Source organism: Salvelinus sp. IW2-2015, linkage group LG3 (assembly GCF_002910315.2).
Source record: "Salvelinus sp. IW2-2015 linkage group LG3, ASM291031v2, whole genome shotgun sequence".
Taxonomy (NCBI): Eukaryota; Metazoa; Chordata; class Actinopteri; order Salmoniformes; family Salmonidae; genus Salvelinus; species Salvelinus sp. IW2-2015.
This window is the reverse complement of record NC_036840.1, coordinates 27,133,220-27,147,160: the sequence shown is the minus strand read 5'-3', so window position 1 is coordinate 27,147,160 and position 13,941 is coordinate 27,133,220. Positions and strand designations below refer to the sequence as shown.

General features: G+C 41.5%; 1 pseudogene; it reads left to right on the top strand.

The window, feature by feature from the left end:
• The window catches only part of LOC111980748 (phospholipid-transporting ATPase ABCA1-like), a 134,562-nt pseudogene extending 120,846 nt beyond the window's left edge, over nt 1-13,716 (top strand).
• The last annotated feature ends 225 nt before the right edge of the window (nt 13,717-13,941 follow it).

Here is a 13,941-nt window from a genome sequence, read left to right as displayed (position 1 = left end):
GTCAATTGGAGGTGTACCTGTGGATGTATTTCAAGGCCTAAATTAAACTCGGTGCCTCTTTGCTTGAGCTTGACATCATGGGAAAATCAAAAGAAATCAGCTAAGACCTCAGAAAAAAAAMTGTAGACCTCCACAAGTCTGGTTCATCCATCATCTGTACAAACAATAGTATGCAAGTATAAACATCAGCTGCGACCACGCAGCTGTCATACCGCTRAGGAAGGAGATACGTTCTGTCTCCTAGAGATMAATGTACTTTTGTGCGAAAAGTGCAAGTCAATCCCAGAACAACAGCAAAAGACCTTGTGAAGATGCTGGAGGAAACAGGTACAAAAGTATCTATATCCACAGTAAAACAAGTCCTATATCGACATAACCTGAAAGGCCGCTCAGCAAGGAAGAAGCCACTGCTCCAAAACCGCCATAAAAAAAGCCTGAATACGGTTTGCAACTGCACACGGGGACAAAGATCGTACTTTTTGGAGAAAGATCCTCTGGTCTGATGAAACAAAAATAGAATTGTTWGGCCATAATGACCATTGTTATGTTTGGAGGCCGGCAGCCTTGCGAGGGTTATCACGTTTAAATGTTTTTCTCACATCGACCACGTTGAAGGAGAGCCCACAGTCTTTGGTAGCGGGCCGTGTAGGTGGCACTGTGTTGTCCTCAAAGTGTCCAAAGAAGTTGTTTAATTTGTATTCCGTGATTATGTGTAGACCCTGCCACATACATCTCATGTTTGAGCCGTTGAATTTCGAGACTCCTTTGTCTCTATACTGACGCTTTGCTTGTTTGATTGTCTTGCGGAGGAAATAGWTACACTGTTTATATTCGGTCATGTTTCCAGTCGCCTTGCCATGATTAAATTTGGTGTTTTGCGCTTTCAGTTTTGCACGAATGCTGCCATCAATCCACGGTTTCTGGTTAGGGAAGGTTTTAAAAGTCACAGAGAACAAAACATCTCCAATGCACTTCCTAATAAACTCACTCACCGAGTCAGTGTATACGTTGATGTCTGAYGCTACCCAGAACATATCCCAGTTCACGTGAGCGACGCAATCTTGAAGCGTGGAATCCGATTTGTCAGACCAGCGTTGGATAGACCTAAGCACAGGTGCGACCTGTTTTAGTTTCTGTCTGTACGAGGGGAGCAACAAGATGGAGTCATGGTCAGATTTGCTGAATAGACGGCGGGGGAGGGCCTTGTATGCATTGCGGAAGTTGGAGAAGCAGTGGTCCAAAGTTTTGCTCGAACGGGTGCAACAATCAATGTTCTCAAATTAGCTTTGTTAAATACAGTAAATGCAGACTCAGGATATATGGTTTCCAGTTTACATAGAGTCCAGTGAAGTTCTTTCAGGGTCGTCGAGGTATCTGCTTGGGGGAGATATACACGGCTGTGACTATAATCGAAGAGAATTCTGTTGGAAGATAATGCGGTCGGCATTTGATTGTAAGGTATTCTAGGTCAGGTGAACAAAAGGACTTGAGTTCCTGTACGTTGTTATGATTACACCATGAGTCGTTAAACATGAGGCATACACCCACGCCCTTCTTCTTACCTAAGAGATGTTTGTTTCTGTCGGCGCAACGCATGAAGAAACCCGGTGGCTGTACGACTCCGACACCATATCCCGAGTGAGCCATGTTTCCGTGAAACAGAGAATGTTAAAATCTCTGATGTCTCTCTGGAAGGCAACTCGTGCCCTAATTTCGTCCTCCTTGTTGTCTAGAGAATGTACATTGGTGAGTAATATGCTCGGAAGCGGTGGATGGGGTGCTCGCCTTCTAAGTCTGACCATGAGGCCGCTCRGTCMGCCTCTCCTGCGGCGACAACGTTGTTTTGAGTCGGCCTCTGGGATTAGAACCAATGTCCAGGGTGGAGCTCCGAACAAAGGATCTGCTTCGGGAAAGTCGTATTCCTGGTCGTAATGTTGATAAGTTAACGTTGCTCTTTTTCCAATAATTCTTCCCGGCTGTATGTAATAACACTTAAGACTTTCTGGGCTAACAATGTAAGAAATAATACATAAAAAAACGAATTACTGCATAGTTTCCTAAGGYCGTGAAGCGAGCTGACCATCTCTTGCTCTTTTAGACTCCCCAACCCTGTTCCAGCAGCTACCCAGTGCTTCATTTGGGAAATGTGAAGTCTGTTCGGAAACATRGATAGTAACATGTTTTCACAACATAACATATTTCATTACACTGTTGACAGCCCTTCTCTCTGCGCTGGAGAAAGGAATGAAGGAGAAAGAGGAGGAGATAGAAGCACATGGTGGTGAGATATTCTGTAGCTAAAGGTAATGTGTCAGCTTATTGATTATGAAAATATAAAAAATGCCCTATTACTATGCTATTCAAAATCAAATACAAATGCACTGTAATTGTAGGCTAACTTTGGAAGCCGCCCTGCYCAATCAATGAACCAACAGCATCGCCTATGTTCTCTCCCAGACTCATTGATAGAAATGTTGGAGCGTAGCATTAGGTAACCAGTCCATCCAGTATGCATAAAACAGTCCACACTCAAAGGCGATGACTAGAATTTGTAGAATTTTGGAGTATAGGCTAAACCAATTATGTACCAAAGACATCTTAAATCTGTGTTTCTTTCTGCCGTGGGTAATATGRGGTAGGCTATTAGGCTATGTATTGTGTAATGGCACAATCATTATTTTAATTCCGTTTTTTTTGTGGGGGGGGGGGTTGTTGGGGTCAAATATGGGCCTATGCMTATGGATAAGCTGTAATATGCGTATGGTTGTTTTGAATTAATCTTCACCTTAGAAAGCACTGTCCATTTCGTTGTTTGGATTTTAAACAACATCCACAACGACCATGTTTTCCACTCAGTTTCAACCTGTTGTTAAACTTGTTTCTTCAAATTGATCATCACAGTGAAGTGAGTTTTTAAATCATCATKCTGTTTTGATGAAGTGTTTGATGTGATCTTCGGTTGTATTTGCATTGATGTCAGGGTGGTTAGAGGGACAATAGAGCCCTGAGTACCAGGCCATTAGCGACCTGACGATTGTTAGCAAGTTGGGTACTACCAACACATGTCCAGAGTAGCCTATTCCAACTGTGAGGGATCATTTAATGAGAATCATATTTTGCCGGTGAAATGATCGGGAAATATTTTTTATTCATGTCAAAATACACCATGTTACTGAATTGGAAAGGGAATGAATGAGCAACGCTTAATACAAATGGATTCAATGAGCGAACCTCATCACGTGTGCCACAATGTCTTTGTTTGTATATTCTTAAGAGACCCCGAAATAATGAGTCAGAAAACTCTGATTTTGGATTCACAATAACCTCCAAACAACTAATTACTACTCCTACCTAATTATTTTGAGGCATTCAGTTTTTGTATTTTTATTTTTTAGTAAACATATAAATAAATACTGGGACTGAGACATTAGACTTTGCAGAGGTATACATACCCTGAAAATATATGTCCTTAGATTGGGATCGGCTTTAAGATGGCCAAGATGGCTCATATCAAGGTGTTTCAAGTGTGATGACAGAGAAGACACTATACCCCCCAACCTCGTCAATAAGCACAGGGTGTGTTCCACATATGCACAGTCTGTACAGAGTGTTATATAATGTTAATGTGATTGCTGAGATATTAAACACTTAAATAGTCCAGATATTAAACACTACGGTTGAGTCCCAAATGGCACCCTATACGGAACCATTTGGGACGCAGATGATATTAAACTCCCCAGGTATTGTAAAGATTTGATCATTTTTACAGACCTGTGTAGAAACTGTGTGCCTGGATGCACCCCACATGTCACACCATGATCCACTACTTATAGGTACACCCAAAGCATCATGGGTAAATCTACATGCCAACTCATGGCTTTGTGCAAACTCAGGACTTAGACAGTGCTCCTAGCGTCAGCACCTTATTAACAAACACAAACAYGGGAGGGAGGGGGAAGAGAAGGATGGGAGAAAAGGAGGTGTAAGGAAAATTCCTTCAGGAGACAAACAACTCACAAGTTTCTCGGTTGTGCCGACTCACACCGCTCTTGGCTGCTCGTGACGCACCTGCTCCTCGACTCGCCGCATGCACCGGGAGCTTTCAACCAGCTGGGGAAATTAAGATAAATTATACGTCCCCCTCCCTCGCTCACTCTCTCTTACATTCCATCCCTCTATCCCTCCTTCTTTTATCACATGCTTATGTTAACACTAGGGCACCACCGCTAGGGCGCGTGTGTGTGTGTGACTGTGTGTGTGTCTGCATGCACATGTGCCTTTGTGCGTTGCTTGATGTGTGTATTTGTAGCTATGTGTTTGTGCCTTTGTCTGTCCATATGCTTTGATTGATGTGTATGTGTTTATTCATTAGTGTCTGTTTTCTTCAGGTTCGGGGACGGCTACACTGTGATCGTGAGGGTGGGTGGCTCACCCCCCGCTCTGGGCCCCGTGGAGGAGTTTGTCCACGAGACCTTTCCGGGTAGCGTACTGAAGGAGAAGCACCACAACACTCTGCAGTACCAGCTCCCCCTCAGCAAGGGCGCTCTGGTCAGCATCTTCAGCCAGTTCACCACTCATCAGCAGAGGCTGGGTGTGGAGGACTACTCTGTCTCCCAGACCACTTTGGATCAGGTAACCAGATTAACCCTTCATTCAGTCGTTTTTCTGGGTGAGGACCATAGAGATACTATAGTGTTTCTATGGTATTTTATTTTATTATGTTGTGGGGACACACAGGGCATTTTKTTCCTTCCCTGCACTAACATTGCTGAGTCAACAAATCAAGTTGTATGGCCGGTGAGGGCAAATCTGATCCTGGAGGGCAAGAGGGTGTTTCTTTTTTTGGCATGTGTGTTAAAGCTGGGTGAACGTCTGCAGACACTGCAGGAGTGGAGTTMCCCATCCCTTTTATGGCAATGAAGGCATATATTATCTATACAACACATTTCCTTTAAGACTTGTACACTGAATGCTGTTAGTCTTGCTGTTGAATGTCAACTGCCTCACCTCACGTTTCCAATTGGATGTGTGAAGCTTGAGATCGGATGTAATCAAGCCTCTGAGAGGAGAGTGTGCCTCACCCTCAATGATGAACATTAGCACAGCAGTGGAGGGGTCTGGGTAGACTAGAGCACCTTAAGAGGGCCCAGCAAAGGTCACCMGTCCACTCATCCTTGGGGAGAAAAGGAGGGGAAAGAAGGCCTGCCTAGATAAAAACAACCCTCAGCCTGAGAGCCTCTTGAAAGCACCTGCCAGGAGAGGAAAGAAAAAAGAAAGAAAAGAATGAGATAGAGATAAAATAATAAAGAAAAGAAGAATGAAAGAAAGAAAGAGAGAAAGAAAGAAAGAAAACAAGAGAAAAACAACATGTTCGCCAATGCAGCTATGGAGCATATTTACCAGATCACAGCGTAAATAAAAAATCACACGCAGGCTATAAGGTCACTGCACTAAAACACAAAGGGGGTAAAAAAACACCTATGGGGCCGGAGACCAGACAGTCACCTTTCAGCTGGTGATTTATTGAGGAGAGCTCTGACCTACAGGGTTCTATTTTCGGCTGGTGTTAAGACGGCACTAGTGTCAAACGCACGTTAGTTTGCAACTTCGTCATGTAAAAACTGACGCACTGGCATTTTCCAGCCCTAATGCCAGGTTTTTAATTTACCTGTCTTATCAGCTCGCTGGCGCACAGATGGGCAGGGTGGAAATATTTGAGGAGTGTCATTAAAAACATGATCCAAAGTGCTAATTTCAGGAAGCGCTGATAGGGATATTTAAGACCAACCAAAAGCTGCTTTTAGCGGTAACGCAGTTGGTTATGGAATGAATTTGACAGCGGAAACTCAGCCTATCCAGCTGTGATGCACACTGCCCATATGCGCATGGAACAATATTAGCCAAATGTGCTTTGGGTGCCTGTATACTTTGTATTTATAAACATAAACTGTTTTCCCCCATTTAATTGTATTTGGTTAGAAACCAAGCATAGCCTCCCCTCCTCTCAATGAAGTTATATATATATTTTCTGACCAATGCAATCGCGAAGTAGTCAAGACTGTCGATAAAGGGTTTGGCTCCTAAGACTGCTAGGAAATCAATCTTAATCACCAAAGCTATATTCAAATATCCACTTTGAAAGGAGTAAAACAGCTGACATACCCTTTTTATCTATGCATTGTAGGCAAGCACACATGATTTTAGCCACGCAGGTCCCGTATTGGATGTGCGTAAAACCCCCTCCATGATTTAGGCTAAGTGCCCATGCCCATGATGAAAGGAGAGATGAGAACCTTTGTGAATACCGGTGAACCTCGTATTTAGAAGTGATCTGTAACCTGTAAAAATTGCTTGTTTTCCGTTTCATATTTTCAAAACCCGAGCACTCCCTTAGGCCTGCTATAACGAAGGCTGGTTCAACAGCAATGCGTGTCTTTTTTTATTACATGTATTTCGTTAAATTTTATTACAAGCGAACTTATTAGAATGATTCACCTTCCTGGTTTGATGGTGACAACGTCCGTGGCGTGCTTGCAATGTAACTTCTGGAGATGTGTGAATGCGATCGGTAAGATCTGTAAGATGTTTCCGAGTAGGTTCATAAAACACAGGCCTATTTAGGAGCAGTATAACGGTGAGTGGACATTCTCCCTTTCTATTTATATTGGATCTTTGTCCAGCTACTGTGAAAAGTTAGGATGTGCGTAAAACCCTCCATAGTCTGCGTTGTTTTAGTATTATATGACCACAGGGAGAAATGAAGGTGCCTGTAAGTGTGACAGCCTATTTAAAATAAGTTTTGTTTAGTTTAGAATTATTTGTTTTCTTTTTAGACCTTATCAATAATTAAGTTAATCTTGCTTATTGACAATGTTTGGCTTGTCCACGCTCAGCCATAATGCAATTTACAGTAGGCCTTGCCCTTATATCATTGTGAATGCTATTGAAGCAATGCAATTACTTAGACCAATGTGGACTGCAAATGGGTTCAAATTAATGTATTTAGCAAAGATAGGTCTACATTTTGTTATTTTGTTCCTGTAAGCCATTTAACAAACTATAACAGACTAACATTGGGATTTGAGTTGATTCCATGGCAATACATAGAACTTGAAACAACCACATATTTCGCCATGGAGCAAGTTCTGATTGGCCAGTGAGGGGTCATGCCTCGACACACCCACAACTTGTTTATTCATCAAAACCCAGCCCTTATGCACAAACTCCAGCAAGTGTCCCGATAATTGTAAAAATAGCAGAAAATGTTTCTGACACACCCCTGAACCTACAGCGCTACCGCCGGCGCTAAGATTGACCATTGCTGTAGGTTTGTTAAAATAGACCCCAACCTGTAAGATCTGGCTCACACTACAATTCATATTGATCCGGCTCTAAGGCTGAGGCATTCATGCCTTTATTGAAAGAACGGTTCCGTGTCCGAAATGTCTTGCCTACAACTTACTAAAACAACCTAGTGGCCTTGTCTGACATCTGTCTCGCTTGCTACTTACTAAAACTACATACTAATCGTACTACATACTATTTAGAATGTTCTGTTTAGTAAAAACTAATACAGTAAGCAACAAATATCAGCATGCTAGTCTCATCCTACTGAGAATGTGTCATCTAATACACAGTTGTGTTGATTCCCTCCATTCCTTCATTTTGGTACAGAGCTCCTCTCAGCTGATTATCAGCAGTTGTCATGACGACTCTCTTCCTCAATATTGTGCAGTGAGTTCTAGTAGAAGAAAAGCAGAAATTAGTATGACATTCTGGCTTTTAAAGCATACAACATTTTCGGACCGAGTTTGGGAAACCCTGATCAAATGCACATTTGCGTTGTTTTCCGCCATTTGTTCATTGTTTCTCTATAACTAAGTATACACAAATTGAAAATACACAATCAACTTGAGCACTAGACATTTTCAGAGGTACGGTATCTTCCCCTTTATGGAAAACAAAGGGCTACCTAGTGTCTGAGAATGAGTAGTAAACACTGATGCGGCTTCTATGTCCCTTATACATGGACAGCTAAGTGTCACCTCAATTTCTACTGTTCGTCCCTGAAGTAAAGTAATTTTTTTGCACCACACACTACAGWGAGCATTTCAAAGACAACGGAACAAACTAGCATATAGCTGACGTGGACTGGGGTGGCCTGTATTTAAAARGTGCACTGTGGCGCGTGTGGCGCACTGGGACTCCACCGCCATGGCAGCGAGGTTAATTGAGCGCCTCTGAGTCCTTCTTGCCACGCGTCGGCGGCCATCTAATAAACACCCAAATGCCATAGTTAATACCCATACCCATCTGTTATTAACTAAATGTCAGTCACAAGCACCGGAGCATGAAGTCTAAGTTATAATAAACTAATGCTTAGAAGATTAGAGGTGATTGGAGAAATATGTTTGTAGTGAGTACAGTGGGAGAAGAGATGTTAATACTGCATGTGGCGTATGAAATGCTAGTATTTGAAAACATTACATGCACAGTTGCACACATCCAATGCCTTTGAGCAGATTGCGGGATATCAAATATATTCACTAAAGGATAAGACTATGTAGCATAGTGCAATCTCTGCTCCCATGTGGGTTATTGGTGACAACATTTTGACCACTTACGTAGCTCTGCTATATGGAATGCTCTATATGCGTTCACAAACAATACATTATTTCCAACCTTGACAAATACACAGTAGTCAACCTGGAATTGTGTTCCAGTATGTGTTCCGGGTATTATATAGTTTGCGCAGAGAACATTATAGTATATAATGTAACATTATAGTATATAATTCTCTAGGATAGGTGGGACGGTAGCGTCCCACTTGGCCAAAATCCAGAAAAATGTAGTGCGCCAAATTCAAAAATATTACTATAAAAATCAAACTTTCATTAAATCACARATGTAAGATACCAAATTAAAGCTACACTCGTTGTGAATCCAGCCAACATGTCAGATTTCAAAAAGGCTTTTCGGCGAAAGCATAAGATGCTATTATCTGATGATAGCACATCAGTAAACAAAGAGAGTGTAGCATATTTCAACCCTGCAGGCACAACACAAAACGCAGAAATAAAATATAAATCATGCCTTACCTTTGACGAGCTTCTTTTGTTGGCACTCCAATATGTCCCATAAACATCACAAATCGTCCTTTTGTTCAATTAATTCCGTCCATATATATCCAAAATGTCAATTTATTTGGCGCGTTTGATCCAGAAAATAACAGCTTCCAATTTGCGCAACGTCACTACAAAATATCTCAATTGTTACATGTAAACTTTGCCAAAACATTTCAAACTACTTTTGTAATACAACTGTAGGTATTTTTAAACGTTAATAATCGATCAAATTGAAGACGGGACTATCTGTGTTCAATACAGGAAGACAACAAACTGACGCTACTTTTCGACTCATGCGCCTCTCTCAAAAAGTACACTTCAAGTGACACTCGTTCAAGATGGCCGTACTTCTTGATTACACAAAGGAATAACCTCAACCAATTTCCAAAGACTGGTGACATCCAGTGGAAGCGGGAGGAACTGCAAACAAGTCAATTAGAAATCTAGTATCCCAATGAAACCTCATTGAACAGACAGTTTAAAAAAATTCTGAATGGTTTGTCCTCGGGGTTTTGCCTGCTACATAAGTTCTGTTATACTCACAGACATGATTCAAACAGTTTTAGAAACTTCAGAGTGTTTTCTATCCAAATCTACTAATAATATGCATATCTTATATTCTTGGGATGAGTAGAAGGAAGTTGAAATTGGGCACGCTATTTATCCAAAAGTGAAAATGCTGCCCCCTATCCTAGAGAAGTTAAGTAATACTGCCTGAAAACCCAGAAATGATTGTGTGACAACTCCCAACAAGGGCTGTTCTGAGGCCTGAAGCAAATCCAAGGCCTGTGGTTGGTGGCAACCAGTGCTTCCTCTTCTTTGGCAGAGAATGGTACATCCCACTCACGTCGTTGCCAGCTAAAATGGTACTCCAGCGTTTTCTGTTCTCCATGTTAGGCTGCCAATAACTTTTTTTGTGAGCTGTCACACCGATGGCCACTCACAGCCATTATTTCCCTTGCCTCCAGGTCCGCATCGGATAACTTTTGCATTCTGAAGTTCTTTTACATGTTTTGACCGAGTCGTTAATTCTAATCATTCTATTCATTAGACGTTGCTATGCTAAACAAATCATTGGCATGTCGGTAGCTAGCAGAGATTCAATTATGATGAGAGACAAGAACTTATATATCTTAAATATCCAATAGGTCGCACTGCGCTGAAAATTAATGAATGGAATTCCGAGTGTTTACGGTTTCCATGATGAATTATTAGTTCCACATTTATTCTTGGGCTAGCTAGCCTACTGGCATGGGAGAGATCACAATTGTAAAATGATACATTGTTGCACAGGTCAACCCCAGAATGTTGCAAACCAAATAGTAGCGAGATTAAGAGAGATTAAGTTCATGAATTTCCTGCCTGGGCTGTAGGACAATGGAATTATGACATTAACACGTCATGGTATTTTGTTGGCCCACCACTCCCGCATATCAACCAATCAACACCCAGGATCCATACAACCCGTTTTATAAAGAGCTGTCAAACTCTGATATGGAAGGCTAAAGGCATAAGTGTTTTAAGCCTCTCAGCATTCAACCAATGGCATCTGGGGTTAAGATTCAAATAATCCCCTGATAGCTGGTTGAAGATAGGCATGGAGAAATGCATTGTTGTTGTTTTTACACTTCCTCATTCCCTCCTTAATAAGATGTCATAACGGTAATGTCACTCCCTGGCATTAGTTATCTTTGTTTTCTGTATTATTTTAGTTAGGTCAGGGTGTGACATGGGGGATGTTTGTGTGTGTTTGTCTCGTCTTGGGTGGTTGTATTGTCTCGGGAGTTTTTGTAGAGTTCATGGGGTTGTGTTCAGTGTAGGTGTTTAGGTAAGTCTATGGTTGCCTGGAATGGTTCTCAATCAGAGACAGCTGTCTATCGTTGTCTCTGATTGGGAGCCATATTTAAGGCAGCCATAGGCATTAGGTAGGTTGTGGGTAATTGTCAGTTTGACGTTAGTAGCMTGTGTCTGCACTTTCGTTTTGTAGCTTCACGGTCGTTTGTTGTTTTGTCTAGTTTGTGTTAGTGTTTGTTTTCATCTTCTAATAAAATAAGATGTATTTATATCACGCTGCGCCTTGGTCCTCTCTTTCACCTAAAGACGATCGTGACAGGTAAAGTTATAGAAAGAAGTTTTGTCAGCCATTTTTTTGTAAGGAAGCCTTCTGCATTTGCTAAACTTTAGTCTGTCAATCTCAAAATCCCCAAGAGCACAGCAGTACGGTTCTTCACAGCCCTAGTCCTCCTCAATTTAACAGGAAGTGTGTTTCAATGGGATCTAATGCCCAGGTTCCTCCTCCATTAAAGGTATCACATACCTACCGTAKCGTCTGACGTTTCTCTTGAGTCTCGAACGAAGACTTTCTAGTTCCAATTAAGATGGCTGACATTATCTGAAACCAGAAAGGATCACGAAAATTGGTGGAACCCTCCCCTTTCATCTCAAATGAAACACGCCAGGCTGATTGAAAACAGAGTCCGGCCTTTATCTTTGACGCTGAAGTTAGAAGAGTGAACTTGATTCCACAAGGGATTCAGAAGATGACTGTGGAGGAGGAAGCGCTAAGGAGGGGTGGTGGAAGTTTTTTGTGTTTCTTTTCATCGTTCCTCCTTTTGTCTGTCTTTGCTGCCCAAAGGAAATAAAAGGGCACTTGTTTTATGCCTCAAAGGTGATCGTAGGCATATTGTGTGGCATTATTTTATAGGCTGTAACTGTTGAGAAAGATGTACTTCATAGGCAGCGCCTAATGGACTAGGCGGAGAAGAATAAACATCCCCTGTAAACTGTTGTTTCACTGCAGGAACAATCTCCGCTTAAGTGGCTACACTCGTTCCCTGAGATAGTATGGCGTAATATTAGTTATGTTGATCCGAGACATGGGATTTGTTATACAATCTGGCCATCCCCATTTCCTCTTAGGCCTATACATATAAAGTCACTTCATATCTTAAAATATATGGTGGCTTTCACAGGCCTTTTTGCTTTATTTCGCTTCCTTCTTTTCTTGATACTTTACCTGATGAATACAAGCTTTTACTGTTGTTTCCCCACCCCGTTACACAGACCAAGGTTAATAAAGACAATGTTGTAAATATTGTTGTTGGGGGGGGGGGAATCATTATCAGGATGCCTTCGGTCTCGTTTCACAGTGGAGTGTAAAACATTTAAGGATACATTATAGAAACGTGTTTTGTTGGAATGTCATTAGAATGAACAGTTCGGATACGTTGATTGACTTTCAGTTGACATTTTTAATCATTCTGAAAACCAAACAAACTAAACTGAAACCCATTCATATGAACAGATTTGTGTGTGCATGTGACATGCATAGCCCTCCTGCATCTACTCTTACCACCCTGTCTTCATCCCCAGGTCTTTGTCAACTTTGCCAGGTACCAACATGAGGAGGACAAACATGCTACTTATGACAACAAAGTGGACGTGTCCGACGAAATGCCAATGAAAACTCAGAACTCATCTGTCCCAGAGAGCGCCTGAGTCCCAACGTTCACCTCATATTCTATCACTGAACAGCACCTAGCGCTGTGTATCTCAGGTCTAAGCTTGTAGATAGATTTAGTTTGTTTTACTTCTGCCAGCTGGCACAATAATGTTATACTATGTTATTATGCAAATGTTAACCGTAAAAAACACATATAATGCAATTGCAGAGTGAAATAAGGGCAAGTAAATGATTGGTAAGTGATTGGTCTACCTGCTTCATCAATGTATAGATTTTGTCCATGCAGTTATTTTTGGGGATTGCTTTATCATGATGAAAAACAGACACACTTAATCGTAGTGTGGTGTGGTGAAACACAGATTTTCCTCAGACCTTGTCATGCCAAATGACATGACTAGGAAACAGCTCTTCCTCAAAGGTCAACACATGCTACTATGTTGCCCCTCGACATTCTCTTACGATTGTTGTTGCAATTGTTTCACTAGCTACTGATGAAACATTTAATACTTCCCATTTCGCACCCTATTCCCTATATAGTGCACTACTTTTGACCAGATCCCTATCAGTCCTCCAGGACCATACTGTGGATATTTTCATGTTATCCTCTCCTTCATTCCAAAATTAGAATGGCATGCCCCACTTCGCAAAATATGCATTGAGTGCGATAGAGTCGAGAGCCTTACACTGTGTACTTGCAGGATAAAGTGTGCATTCAATATTGCCTATCCTCTGTCTCAGGATCTCTGTAGAGCTGTAAAGATATATTTGTTTTGCATTTGTACTGTTTACGTTCGATAAAACCCATGTAGATATGCGTATAATACAACTATGTTGGGAGAAAATACAGGTAGATATTTTTTAACAATGGTGAAACCACACCAAGCACTTTGTCAGTTTGCCTACATTACTTTGCAGGTGCACTTAGCACTTTCTACCTAAAGCAAATAACTTCTCTGTATGTGTGTGTTTACCTCATGAGCACTCGGGTTCACTTTGAGAGCTCAATGTAATTTGTATGCCGTTCAATGTCCCCCGCATTACTATCTTGTTCATTGCAAAGAATAAGGAATCCTATTTGTATTGAATACTGCTTTATGCCAGGACAGATTATTAAACATTTGCACAAATTGTCATGCGAGTTGAATTTGTGACTCCTTTGCTTTATATGCTCCGGGATTCATTAGGCCGTGTTCAATAGTCACTTTGAGCGACTTGAGAGATATGTGGCAGCCACTTTCAATATCTCACTCTGCTGCCTCAATAAGTGCATCGTTCTTTCGTTCTTTGTGTAACTCTCCCCTTCGTTCTTTTATAAGCCTTCAATTGTAGTCTATCTTTGTTGTCACTCACGTG